The sequence below is a fragment of the Chrysochloris asiatica genome, unplaced genomic scaffold (genome assembly GCF_000296735.1).
Source record: "Chrysochloris asiatica unplaced genomic scaffold, ChrAsi1.0 scaffold00104, whole genome shotgun sequence".
Taxonomy (NCBI): domain Eukaryota; kingdom Metazoa; phylum Chordata; class Mammalia; order Afrosoricida; family Chrysochloridae; genus Chrysochloris; species Chrysochloris asiatica.
In genome coordinates this window covers 8,999,869-9,011,901 of record NW_006408622.1, presented here as the reverse complement: position 1 = coordinate 9,011,901, position 12,033 = coordinate 8,999,869, and the positions used below count along the sequence as shown (strand labels likewise).

At 44.5% G+C, this 12,033-nt stretch overlaps 1 pseudogene; it reads right to left on the bottom strand.

The window, feature by feature from the left end:
• Positions 1-12,033, bottom strand: part of LOC102816894 — a 32,066-nt pseudogene that overhangs the window by 5,968 nt on the left and 14,065 nt on the right.

Sequence of the window (12,033 nt, the reverse complement as noted above, 5' to 3'; positions counted from 1 at the left end):
TGCCAACCTTGCAGTCCAGTGCATTAACCTGCAGCACCACACTAGGACTTCAGCATGCAAGCCTCCAAAGACAGAAGGGTGGTGACTATATATGTGGAGAATTGAACCCAGGTCTTTCACATGGAAGGTGAAAATTCCATCATTGAGCCACCTTGGAGTCTCATGATTTAGAGCCTTCAAAATCCTACATAGGGTTGCTATGCACTAGACTCCACTAACTGGCAGGGAGTTTGACTTTTTGGTTACTCTATGCCAAGGAGCCCTGGTGGTATAGTGGGTTAAACATTGGCTTTCTAGCCACAAGTTTGGCAGTTTAAACCCACCAGCCTTTGGAGACTTCATTGGTTTTACCAGTGTGGAATTTTCAACCATCATCTTTTTAAAGATTGTCTTGTCCCATTCTCCGGATTCTGGACTGCCACATTAGTGTATGTTACACTTTCTCACCCTAGCCTCCCTAACCTTTCATGGTTTCTGAGTTTTGCTTTTGCTACGTTGTGCATCAACTTTTCTGACCTTATTTCCAGTTCCATAAGTCTTTTTTCAGCTCTGACTCATCTGTTTACTCCAGCTGTTTGAGGTTGTTTTTTTTTATTTACTTTCAGTTATTGTATTTTTCATTTCTAGATGTTTTATCTCGAGGTTTTTCCTTTCACATCTGCTAGGCCACTTTTTGGAGTTTGGGATACGTACAGGCATTTCTGGAGTCCTGGTGTGGTGCTGTAGGATAAACACTGGACCACAAGGTCGGGTTGAACTGCAAGGTTGGTAGTTCAAACCCACCAGCTGCTCTTCAGAAACCCTCTACAGGGTTGCTGTGAGTTGGGACCAACTCAATGACACTTAACAACAACTACAGACATTTCTAAGCTGATTTTTCCCCAAAGGAAGTAAAACAAAACAAAAAGTTAATGACTATTGTTCTATAACTAATAAGTGAAAATTTCAACACCTGAAACAGCTGTGGGTCCTATTTCACTGTCTCGTGTTTCTGCTGGTACTTCTCATAATGCTTTCTTTCCATTCATTCTTGCCTATCTGACTATACTATTTATTCATTGTGTAGAAAATGATTTGTTGTGATTCTACATGACAGTGTCTTCTACCGATGTTGTTTTGTTTTTTCTTTTTTCTATTCTCCAGCAGGTCCCTAGATCATACAGGTGATGCAAATATGGCTGGCCACAAAAATACAAGTCACATTTTAAAAAAATTTCTCTTGGTGTTATGCTTCCCTGAACATTTAGAACATTTCTGCAATATTCTCGATTGTCCTTGCCTGTGTTTGTAGTTCTCTGGACCCCAGCTCCATTGGCCTTGTCCTCTTTCTGCCTGTTTGCCCTGATATGGTTGCCAATGAGAAATGCAACTTTGTCACATCAACAGATTCCCTCAGAACAACAGCGGCTTCAGTGCCTGCACCTTTTCCCTTAAATTACTGGTATTTGTTGGCTTGCTGTGTGCTGTTGAGTCTATTCCAACTCATAGCTTCCTTGTATAGGGTTTCCAAGGAGTGGTTGGTAAGTTTGAACTACTGGCCTTGAGGAAGAGTTGGCCGGGAGGGGGAGGCTCCTCAGACACAGTCTCCTCCTTCACATTCTTGATGCCATCCTTAGCGAAGAAGGTGCACTCTTCCACCACGGCTGTCACCACCACGTCCACGTGGAAACCAGAGGCCCCCCGCAGTCCCGGGCAGGGGCGCTGGGGTTCGGGGGGGGGGGTGTCCTCGGGCCTGGCAGGGGCTGGAGTCTCACCCTCGCTGGCTTCATCCGCTCCTGTCAGCAAGAACGCCACATTGTTGGGAAGGGCATCCCTTCCGGGGCTGATGAGCTAGTACAGGTCGCAGGTGACCTTGTCCTTGGCCGTGGCTCCAGGTCCCGGGCGGCCGTGGTAGGCACAGCCCACTTGGCCACCGCCCGCATTGGGTAAACTGCAGTCTGGCGCCTGGAGCTCACGGTGTTGGAAATGCGGAAGGAGATGGCGCTCCTCCCAGGGGCGCAGGTCAGGCCGCTGCTCTTTGAGGAGACCCTTAGCCAGAGAGCTGTCCCGCTGCGCCTCAATGTGGGCCATTGACTGCCACCACCACCATCCCCCCGCCCCCACACTGCTGCTGGGCCACCCTGCTCATCTGACAAAGACCACAGACACTGGGGGGGACCAGGACGCCACTGCAGGGCCAGGTCAGCTCATTGTTCCACCAGGGCCACCATCTCAGCCATTGAGAGCAGGTCCATGTCCTCACTGCCCAAGCCCGGGGTCCCCTCAGCAGCAAGCAGCCCCTCCTGGCCTCTGGGGTCTGGTAAGGTTTTGGTGGGCTCTACGTCCACCGCTTGGCCTTGGAACGATCACTGCCCCAGTGCCCCTTGACCTTCATGGAGTTGGTCCGGCTGCCCCCTCCACAGTAGTGGGCCACAAAGAAAGCCACTTTCTTCTTGTTTCCACGTTTGATCACATACCACGTGTCCAGCAGGACCGAGGCATGCTGGGAGCTGGAGGTGCCTCCGGGGACAAGGTGGGTGGTGTGTTCTCTGAGAGATAGGCTTGTGTTCCCGCTCTGCCCTGCTGCCTGGCTTGAGAGACATGGCGGGTGGGTGAGGTTGGTTCTACAAGTAGGTGCCAAAAGGCCAGCGGCACCATAGCTGGAAAGGCAGGAGGCCACTGCAGTCCATTGTGGGGGGCAGAGGAGTGGTTCACACAAGCAAGTAGTTCACCACATCCCAGGAGCTGGAGGGAGGCAGGGGCTCCACTGGCCACCTGTAGGCAGAGAAGAAGAGATTGGGGACTGTTGCAAGAACCTCAGCCTCTTCTGGTGGGAGACTTCTAACCCTAACACACACACACTCCACCCTCCACTGTACAGGTGAGCTGATGGAGAGCCACAAGGGCCACAGACCCTGCTCTTGTCAACACGCAGAGCAGGACCCTGGCTGGCTTTTGTCCCAATCCCACCACTCAACTACCTTCTCCCACCACACACAGGCCACCTGGTGCTAGAGGCTCGCTGAGCTAGTAAAAGGACCATGGGGCACACACTTCCTCCTGTTTGCTCTTGCTCTGGCCTCACTCAGTCGCCCTTTCCTGAAAAGACAGGAATTCCCAGTCCTGCCCACAGCTCTGGCTGGGCCCACGGAGGGAGGAACCGGGTAGGACGGCAGAGGGAGAAAATCCAAGAAAGTTGAGCAGGCAGGCCCTTAAGAAAAAGTCTTCACGTTTTCCAGGGTGTGGGGGCACTTTAAAACATCTCTTTAGTACTAGGTAGCCTCAGCTAGACAGATGCTCACAAGTACCCAGGAACCTAAATGCTCTGGGGCCCAGAGATTCCTGAGACAAGAAGACCTGTCCTCTTCCAATCCCCTTCAAGTTGCACACAGGTAAACTGAGGCTCAAAGTAGGAAAGGGTTACGTCGTTAAGGTGGGCTCAGGAGCAAAACCCAGGTCTTCCATCTTGTTTTGTAGACTTGTCCATTCAGGACTCTGTTAGTAATTACTTATGTTAATTTCCTCTGACTTTAAGAACATGAGCTAATTTGGAGTCAGTTTTGGCGGGGAGTCCAGTAGGGTTGATAGCATGGATCTACTGATGTAAATGGAGCCAGTTTAGTCATTAGGTCTTGATAAGTGAAGACCCTAAAAATGGAGAAGTTAGTTTACAAATCAGCTGAGATGACCTCATGGTCCTAGAAGGAGAACAGGATGTGCTTAAGCCCACCCAGAGAGTTATCTCAGTAACTAAGCAGCTTGGATCCCAAATGATGGAATGTTTGAGAAGGATTTGTGCCTGATTGTTTCTTTTTCCCTAAAGGTAGAATGTTGGAAGAAGTTTATTGCTTTATTGTTTCTTTTTCCAAAAAAAATGCTATCTTGATGTTAAATAGCTCAATGTTAAGTGTACATCCAAATGTAATTTACCCTATATAATGTGCCCACTCTTCCTAATGGACAGGACGGTGTTGAGAAACTATTCTCTCCATCCTCCAGACTGCTGGCTTTCTCTTAATAAAGCTTGGATTGGATCTCTCCTTCATCTCTGTGATTGACTACAGTGACAGGCGGCAAGCTGGCCTTTCGGTTTGACAACAGGCTCCCATTCCCTCAGTGGTCATCCTTCCCTGGGACCCAACTCCCTCCAGACTACTCAAATCCAACGTATCCTCAAACCATGAATCTTCCACATGCCTGTAAACCAGGGGTTGGCAAACTCTGGCCCATAGGCTTCATCCATCCCATTGCCTTCTTTGTAAATGAAGTTTTATTGAAACAACTTGTTTATTTATGGCTGCTCTCGTTGCTCTAAAAGTCAAGTTGAGCAGTTGTGGCAGACAGAAACTGTATGACCTACAAACCCTGAAACAGTCACTAGTGGCGCCTTTACAGAAGTTTGCCAATTCCTGCTAAATCCAGGCAAATTCACAGTCAACACTAAAACCCTGTTACCTCCTGATCTTGTAGACACCATTCAATATCTAGACAGTCCCCACAAAACCCCACAGATATCAGTAACAGAATGTCCTGATCCAAGGAATTCTTTCTCACCCTACCCTAAAATCCCTAATTCTACCTAGCTCTCAAATATTCACAGCCCTTGCTGAAATGACTATTCGTTGCTTCTCTCTCTCTCTGTCTCTCTCTCTTTCTCTCTCTCTCTCTCTCTCTCTCTCTCTCTCTCTCACACACACCTTAAAAACTACAGATGACAAATTTTACCAACCACCACTTCAGATACGCCCAAACGTCCAGGGATAAAATAAAGACCGTTCTTTTAATTACAACCAATTCCTCTAAAAAGGTGCCTACTCTCTGATATTACCCCCGTCAGTTCCTACTCTCATCTCCAGAATCCAGGCCCCTAATATTCAGACCCTTTCAAATCCTACTTTAAGTCCCCCAAATCATAGTCACTCATCATAGAGCTAACTATGCCTGTGTTAGGTTTCATCACCATGGGAATAAGCACATCATAACTGCTAAACCACTTGAAACCCTAGCCAAGGCTGTCATCTTTATGGAAGGAAAGTTGTTGTTGTTAAGTGCCGTTCGAGTAAATTCTGACCCATAGCGACCCTGTATAGGGTTTCCAAGGAGCAGCTGGTGAGCTTGAACCACCGACCTTGCAGTTCAAACAAATGGCTTTGCAGTCTGACGCATTAACCCACAGCGTCACAAAGTACTTAGCTACTATTCCATCAGGGCTCCTCTAAAGCTACACAGTATACTTAAATTCTGACCCTCAATCTTCTCATACATGAAATGGTTAATGATTATTGTAATGATTGAATGGTTTCTGGGCAATTTCTAGTACATAAACCCAAAGCAATCCTTTGCCATAAATTTGATTCCAAGTCAGTGTGACCCCATAGGACAGAGTAGAACTGCCACATGGGGTGTCCAAGGCTATAATATTTATGGGTGTGATTTAAGGGAGAGAAGACCCCATCTTTAAATACTTAAATAGTATGTTGTTGTTGTTAAATGTCGTCGAGTTGGTTCTGACTCATAGTGACCCTGTATGGGGTTTCTGAGGAGCGGCTGGTGAGTTTGAACCACCAACCTTGCAGTTCAAACTGACCTTGTGGTCCAGTGCTTATCCTGCAGTGCCACGTACAAACTCTTTATTAAATCTTAACCAGGAATAGAAACAATACAAAAAAAACATACTCATCCAGCTGAGGAAATTACCAGTATGGTTCCATAATGAAATCCAAAGTGGTGACCTTTTTTAGGGCACAGAGAACAAACGAATCTCTTCTCACAGTGGTGACTGACAGCAGCGATGGATACAGATTGGATACTACTCAGTGGAGATTCTACCTCTTGCGTTTGTAGTCCCCCCATTTTGGGTAGCCAATGTTCAAATTGCCCATCTCTTTCTACTCTCTGTATGGAGGGGGTGGGAATGATCCTCGCTGTAAGAAAATTTTCTCTCTTTTGAGCTACTGCATCCATAAGTGTTGGTCAAGTTCATCAAATTGTATCAGATTGCTCTTTTTTTCCTCTTCTTTCTTCTTCTAATTGAGCTGTGATCATCCAGTCAGTGAAGCCAGGTCTTATGTGCAAGTGTGGGTGGGTGTTCTTGTGCATATGGTTCTTATTTCATCTTATTTTAGTGTAAGAGGAGTCCTAGGAGCGCTGTGGATTAAGCATTGGGCTGCTAACTGCAAAGTACACAGTTCAGACTCACCAGCTGTTCTATAGGAGAAAAATGAGGCTGTCGGCTCCTGTAAAGATTTAGTCTCAGAAACCCTAAGGAGCAATTCTACTGTTTCCTATAAAATCGCTATGAGCCAAAGAGTCAGAATGGACTAGATGGCACGAAGTTTTAGCACAAGAAAAGGCTCAAAATTGTTTCAATGTTTTTAAAACTTCATGTACAGCAAGTTTAAGAGCGATTGTGATGAATTTGTTGGTCCAATCATTTCAAAGTGAAGGCAAATTTCTATAACATGTGGCGCTGTAGGATAACTACTGGACCACAAGGCTGATTTGAACTACAAGGTTGGCAGTTAAAACCCACCAGCCATTCCTTGGAAACTCTATATAGGGTCACAATGAGTTGGAACAGACTCAACAGCACTTCACAACAACAGAGAGTGAATAGGAGTTGTTCAGGGCTCTGGTGTGGCACTGTAGGAGAAGCACTGGACTGTTAACTATAAGGTTGGAAGTTCAAACCCACCAGCTGCTCTCAGAAACACTATACAGTGTTTTGCTATGAGTCGGAACCGACCTAACGGCACCAAACAAACAATACAGGAATTGCCATAAGTCAGACATTCATAACATAGAGACAGCCTGTTTTCTTGTGATTTATATGTTGTTGTTAAGTGCCATCGAGTGGGTTCCAACCCATAGCGACTCTAAATAGGGTTTCTGAGTAGCAGCTGGTGAGCTCTCTTGGTGAGAGTTACAAAACCATAGATTGAAAGGCTATATAAAAGACATCCATCTTATTGCATTTCCCCTTAAAATTGATGCTCCAGGAAGAATGGGGTACAGTGAATTATTTAATAGAGCTATTCTAGTCAGCTCTGGTAGCGTAGTGGTTACGAATTGGCCCGCGAACCGCAAGGTCGCAATTGGAAATGACCAGCTGTTCCGCGGGAGAAAGATGAGGCTTTCTGCTCCCATAAAGATTTACAGCCTCGGAAACCCTGTACAGGGTCGCTATGAGTCGGAACCGCCTCCACGGCACATAACAACAACATTCTAGTCATAGTTTGGGTTATTGATAAGTGCTGTGGGGTCACTTTTGGCTCATAGCGACCCTATACAAAGTTTTCAAGGAGTGGCTAGCAGGTTTGAGCCACCAATTTTGTGATTAGTCGTCCGGTGCTGATCCTACGACGTCACACCAGGATTCCCACCAAAGGGCTGGGTCACTAAAGACCAGAGGTCCTGGTTTACCTTGGTCTGGCCCATTCTTTGTTGTACTACATTTCCCAGGAGGTTATGCGGCCCAGTAACTCTCAGGGCTCGTGGCATAGTCCTGGTAACTGTACTCCGATTGGCCGATGCGCGCGATCCAGCACTAGGAAACCGTTTTAACCTGAGTACAAGGTCCATACCGCCTTAAACAGGATCGCCGGGCCTCCTATCTTTTATGAGGCTGTAGCTTTCTGGACTACGTTTCCCAGAGGCCTCTTGGGCCACTGCTTCTGCTGTAACTTGATTTTCTCTCGAGGTGTGGGATTTTATCTGTCCTTGTCTGGCCAGCTTTGTAGGAGCTGGGCTTGGCCTATTCCGACCTGAGCTAGAGGAGGAGGTGGAGGTGAGATCATGGGGTTGGGGTAGGGCGTGTGGGGAACCTCTGACAGTGCGGAGTATTTGGGGGAACGGGCTGAGGGCGGGAGATCGTGCGTCTGTCGTTGTAACCACGAGTGTCTCTGGGATGGGAGTGTGTCTCTGATTGTGTGGGGCCAGGAGGGCGGGAGGGGAAGGACCTGCTGATGTGACTGCACGGTGTTTAACGGTGTGATCCTGAGTTTATGAGTTTATGGGTGTGGCTGCCCCCGGGGTGTGTGTGTTTGTGATCATGTGTGATAAGCACTCGACCGAAAGGTCGGCTTGAACCTCAAGGTCGGCGGTTCGAACTTACCAGCCGTTCCTAGAAACAGGGTCGACTCCACAGCACTTAACAATAACAAAGGACCGTGTGGATTTGTTTTGTGACTGTGTCCTCCTGAGGAAGGACGTGAATATGGATGTGGGTTGCCTCTGACCGCGGTTGGGACTCAGTCCCCGTGGTGTGGGTGTGTGTGTGTTTATATGTCCTGTCGTGTGTAGTTGTGGAGGAGGGGAACTTGACTGCAAGTGTGAATGTGTGTGTGTGTGTGTGATTTTGTGTTCTGGCAGAACCTGTCGTTGTGGGATGCCTTGGTGAGTCCAGCTCTATGACTGGACTTGTTCCAGGAGACTTCTGTAAACTCAGAGCTAGATTCTGCCCTGAATTATAGTGACACTGATGTGAGATGCAGTCTTGGTATCTTTGATACTAGTGTGCTGTAGAGGCTGGATCAGTCAGTCATCCCTGAAATGATAGTGGCTCCCAGAAAAGCCTGTGTTTCCTGACTCCTTTCTTCTTCCGCCAACTCTGTCCCACCTGGATAGAGGTGTCCAGAAACAAGAGTGATTATTGAACATCTACAAGGCACCTGCAAGGTAGCTTCATTTCCAGACATTTTTTCTTTGATAGAACATAACTTTCTTTCCTTTTGAAAATTCCTGCCGTCCGGTAACCTGGTCTTTTTCATTTCCACCCTGCCCCACCCACCTGATTTTCACTTAATGATTTGCCAAACAGTTTGTTTTAATTTATGCTAATCTTCTTAAAAGGAGCTCTGGTAATGTAGTGGTTACGAATCAGGCTGAGGACCTTAAGGCCAGCAGTTCGAAACTGCCAGCTGTTTCACAGGAGAAAGTTGAGGCTTTCTGCTCCCGGAAAGATTTACAGCCTCGGAAACCCTGTGCAGGGTCGCTATGAGTAGGAACCGACTCCAGGGCACACCACCACCACCACCAAGCTTCTTTAAAAGTTTCTTTTGAATTATGAAAGTAAAACATAATTATTTTAAATAGTTTCAAATGTAGAGAAATCCCCAGTAAAGAAAATTCAAATCTCCAGTTAAAACCAATGCTAACTTTTAAAATATTTTTCTCCCAGTATGGTTTATGTGTGTATATAAAATATGATCTTTGAAAATTAAATTCATGCTGCAATTACATTTTGTTTATACCATTTTAACTTACATGTTCAATTAAAAGTATACTTAAGTACTGTAAACATTTTATGCATAGTATTATTTAAATGTACATGCATTTTTTCTTTCGAATTAAATACGGAAATGGCACAAAATACTTACCCGTTGATAAGTTTAACATATAATTATAAACTAGAGCTATATGTAAGGGTACCAAGAAATAGAATACAGCCATCACCAAAGCCCCTGATGTACTTCTCCACATTTGTAAGCAATTGTATTCCTCTTGTGGTAAACCCTGCTGATTATATCTTTGCCTTTCATTAAAGCTTTAGTACTTATATGTGAATCACAAAACTCTATTGACTTAGTTTTTGTCTGTTTTCTGTCTTTATGTGAATCAGGTCATTCTTTTGTATTGTTTTTCATAAAACATGTTTATGAACATTCATATTTTATATATACAGATAATTTTTTTCATCATTTTATATATATATATATATATATATGTGTGTGTGTGTGTGTGTAATTTATCCGTTCTATTCTTCATGGACATTTTTTTTTCCAGTTTATGCCTATTACAAGCAATGAGCCTATGAGAGCATTTTATGTACATATTCTGATACACACAGACTTAAAAAAGCTTCATCTTTCTCCTGCAGAGTAGCTGGTGGACTTGAACTGTTGACCTCGTGGTTCACAGTCCAGTGCTTGTCCTAGAGAGTCACCGCATTCCCCAAGCGTTCTGTTGTTTTTGTTCAGTGCCATTGAGTTGGTTCCAACCATACACAACAGAAAAAATACTGCTAGGTCCTGAGATAGCCCCACGATTGTTATGTTTGAGCCCATTGCTGCTGCCATAGTATCAATTTCATTGAGAGTCTTCCTCTTATTCACTGACCCTCCACTGTACCAAGCATGATGTCCTTCTCCAGGGATTGGTCCCTCCTGACAATAGGTGAAAAGTACGAGAGACAAAGTCTTGCCGTTCTGTCTTCTAAGGAACATTCTGCCTGTAATTTTTCCAAAACAGATTTGTTTGTTCTTCTGGTAGTCCATGGTACTTTTGGTACTCTTCTCTAACACCATAATTCAAATGTATAGATTTTTCTACAGTCATCTTTATTCATTGTCCAACTTTCATATGCAAATGTTGTTGTTGTTAAGTGCTGTTGAGTCTGTTTCAACTCAAAATGACCTTGTATACTGTTTCCAAGGCTTTAAAACTTTGCAGAAGAAAGACCCATCTTTCTCCCATGGACAGGCTGGTGGGTTCAAACTACTGACCTTATGGTGTGCAGTCCAGTACTTATCCTATCAGGTATCTGAAAATACCATGGCTTAGGTCAAGCACACCTCAGTCTTCAAATTAATCTCTTTGCTCTTTAACTTTAAAGAGTTCTTTTGCAGCTGATTTGCTTAATGCAATACATCATTTGATTTCTTGACTGCTACTTCCTTGAGTGTTGATTGTGGACCCAAGCAAAATGAAGTCTGTGACAGTTTCAATCTTTTCTTCATTTATCAGGATGTTATTTATTGGTCCAGTGGTGAGGAGTTTTGTTTTCTTTAGATTGAGATGCAATCCATACTGAAGGCTATTGCCTTTGATCTTCATCAGTAAGTATTTTAAATCCTCTTCACTTCCAGCAAACAAGGTTGTATCATCTGCAAATGAATTTTCCTCCAATCCTAATGCCACATTCTGCTTCATATAACCCAGTTTCTTGCATGATTTGCTCAATATACTGATTGAATAAGTATGGTGAAAGGATACAACCCAGACACACACCTTCCCTGATTTTAAACCATTCAGTATTCCCTGTTCTATTCTAACAATTGCTTCTTGATCTGTGTACAGGTTCCCCATGAGCACAATTAAGTGTTTTGGAATGCCCATTCTTGGCAATATTATTCATAGTCTGTCATGATCCACGTAGTTGAAAGCCTTTGCATAGTCAATAAAGCACAATAAACATCTTTATGGTATTCTTTGTTTTCAGCCAAGATCCATTTGACGGCAGCAATGATATCCCTCATTCCATGTCCTTTTGTGAACCTGACTTGAATTCCTGGGAGCTCACTGTACTACAACCCTTTTTTTTTTTTTCTTCAGCAAAATTTTATTTGCGTATGATAGTAATAATAGTGTTTGGTGATTTCTGCCTTCTGAAAGTCCTCTCTTTTATTGATGTCTTGCAATCAGTTGGCCAGGTAGCTGTTTTCCAAATTTCTTAGCATAGATGAATGAGCACCAACAGTGCTGTTTCAGATTGTTGCATGTGTCCTGGGTACCCCTGAAATTGTGGTTGGTGTGCTGAGGGAGTAATGAGAAACCCCAAATTTATAGCTAGTTGGTCAGAGTGCAGGTAGAGTAGGATCCCCAAACTTACATCTGATGTTCAAATCCTGAGCAGATTTGACATTCTGGAGGACTGTGCCTTTTAACCTGTAAGGAAGGTCTGACTTAGCACTCGGTGCTTAGGGTCAAAAGAAGAACTTATTTGTACTTGGTATAAGAGAAGCCATTTAAAGTTGGTGTCAGGATATATATATATATATATATATATATATAATTTAATTATTTTGTGTTCTTTGATCAGTGTGCTTCTACTTGTGCAAGGGTTAGATTGTTTCTTTTTTAAATCCTTGAATACCTGGTTGGACATGTCATTTCTTGTCTGTAGATAGCTTGAATCTTTATTCCTTTCTTTGTTGTTGTTGTTAGGTGCCATTGAGTCAGTAGTGACTCATAGCAAGTCTACGCACAACAGAACAAAACACTACCAGTCCTGCGCCAACCTCACAATCGTTGCTACACTTAAGCCCATTGCTGCTG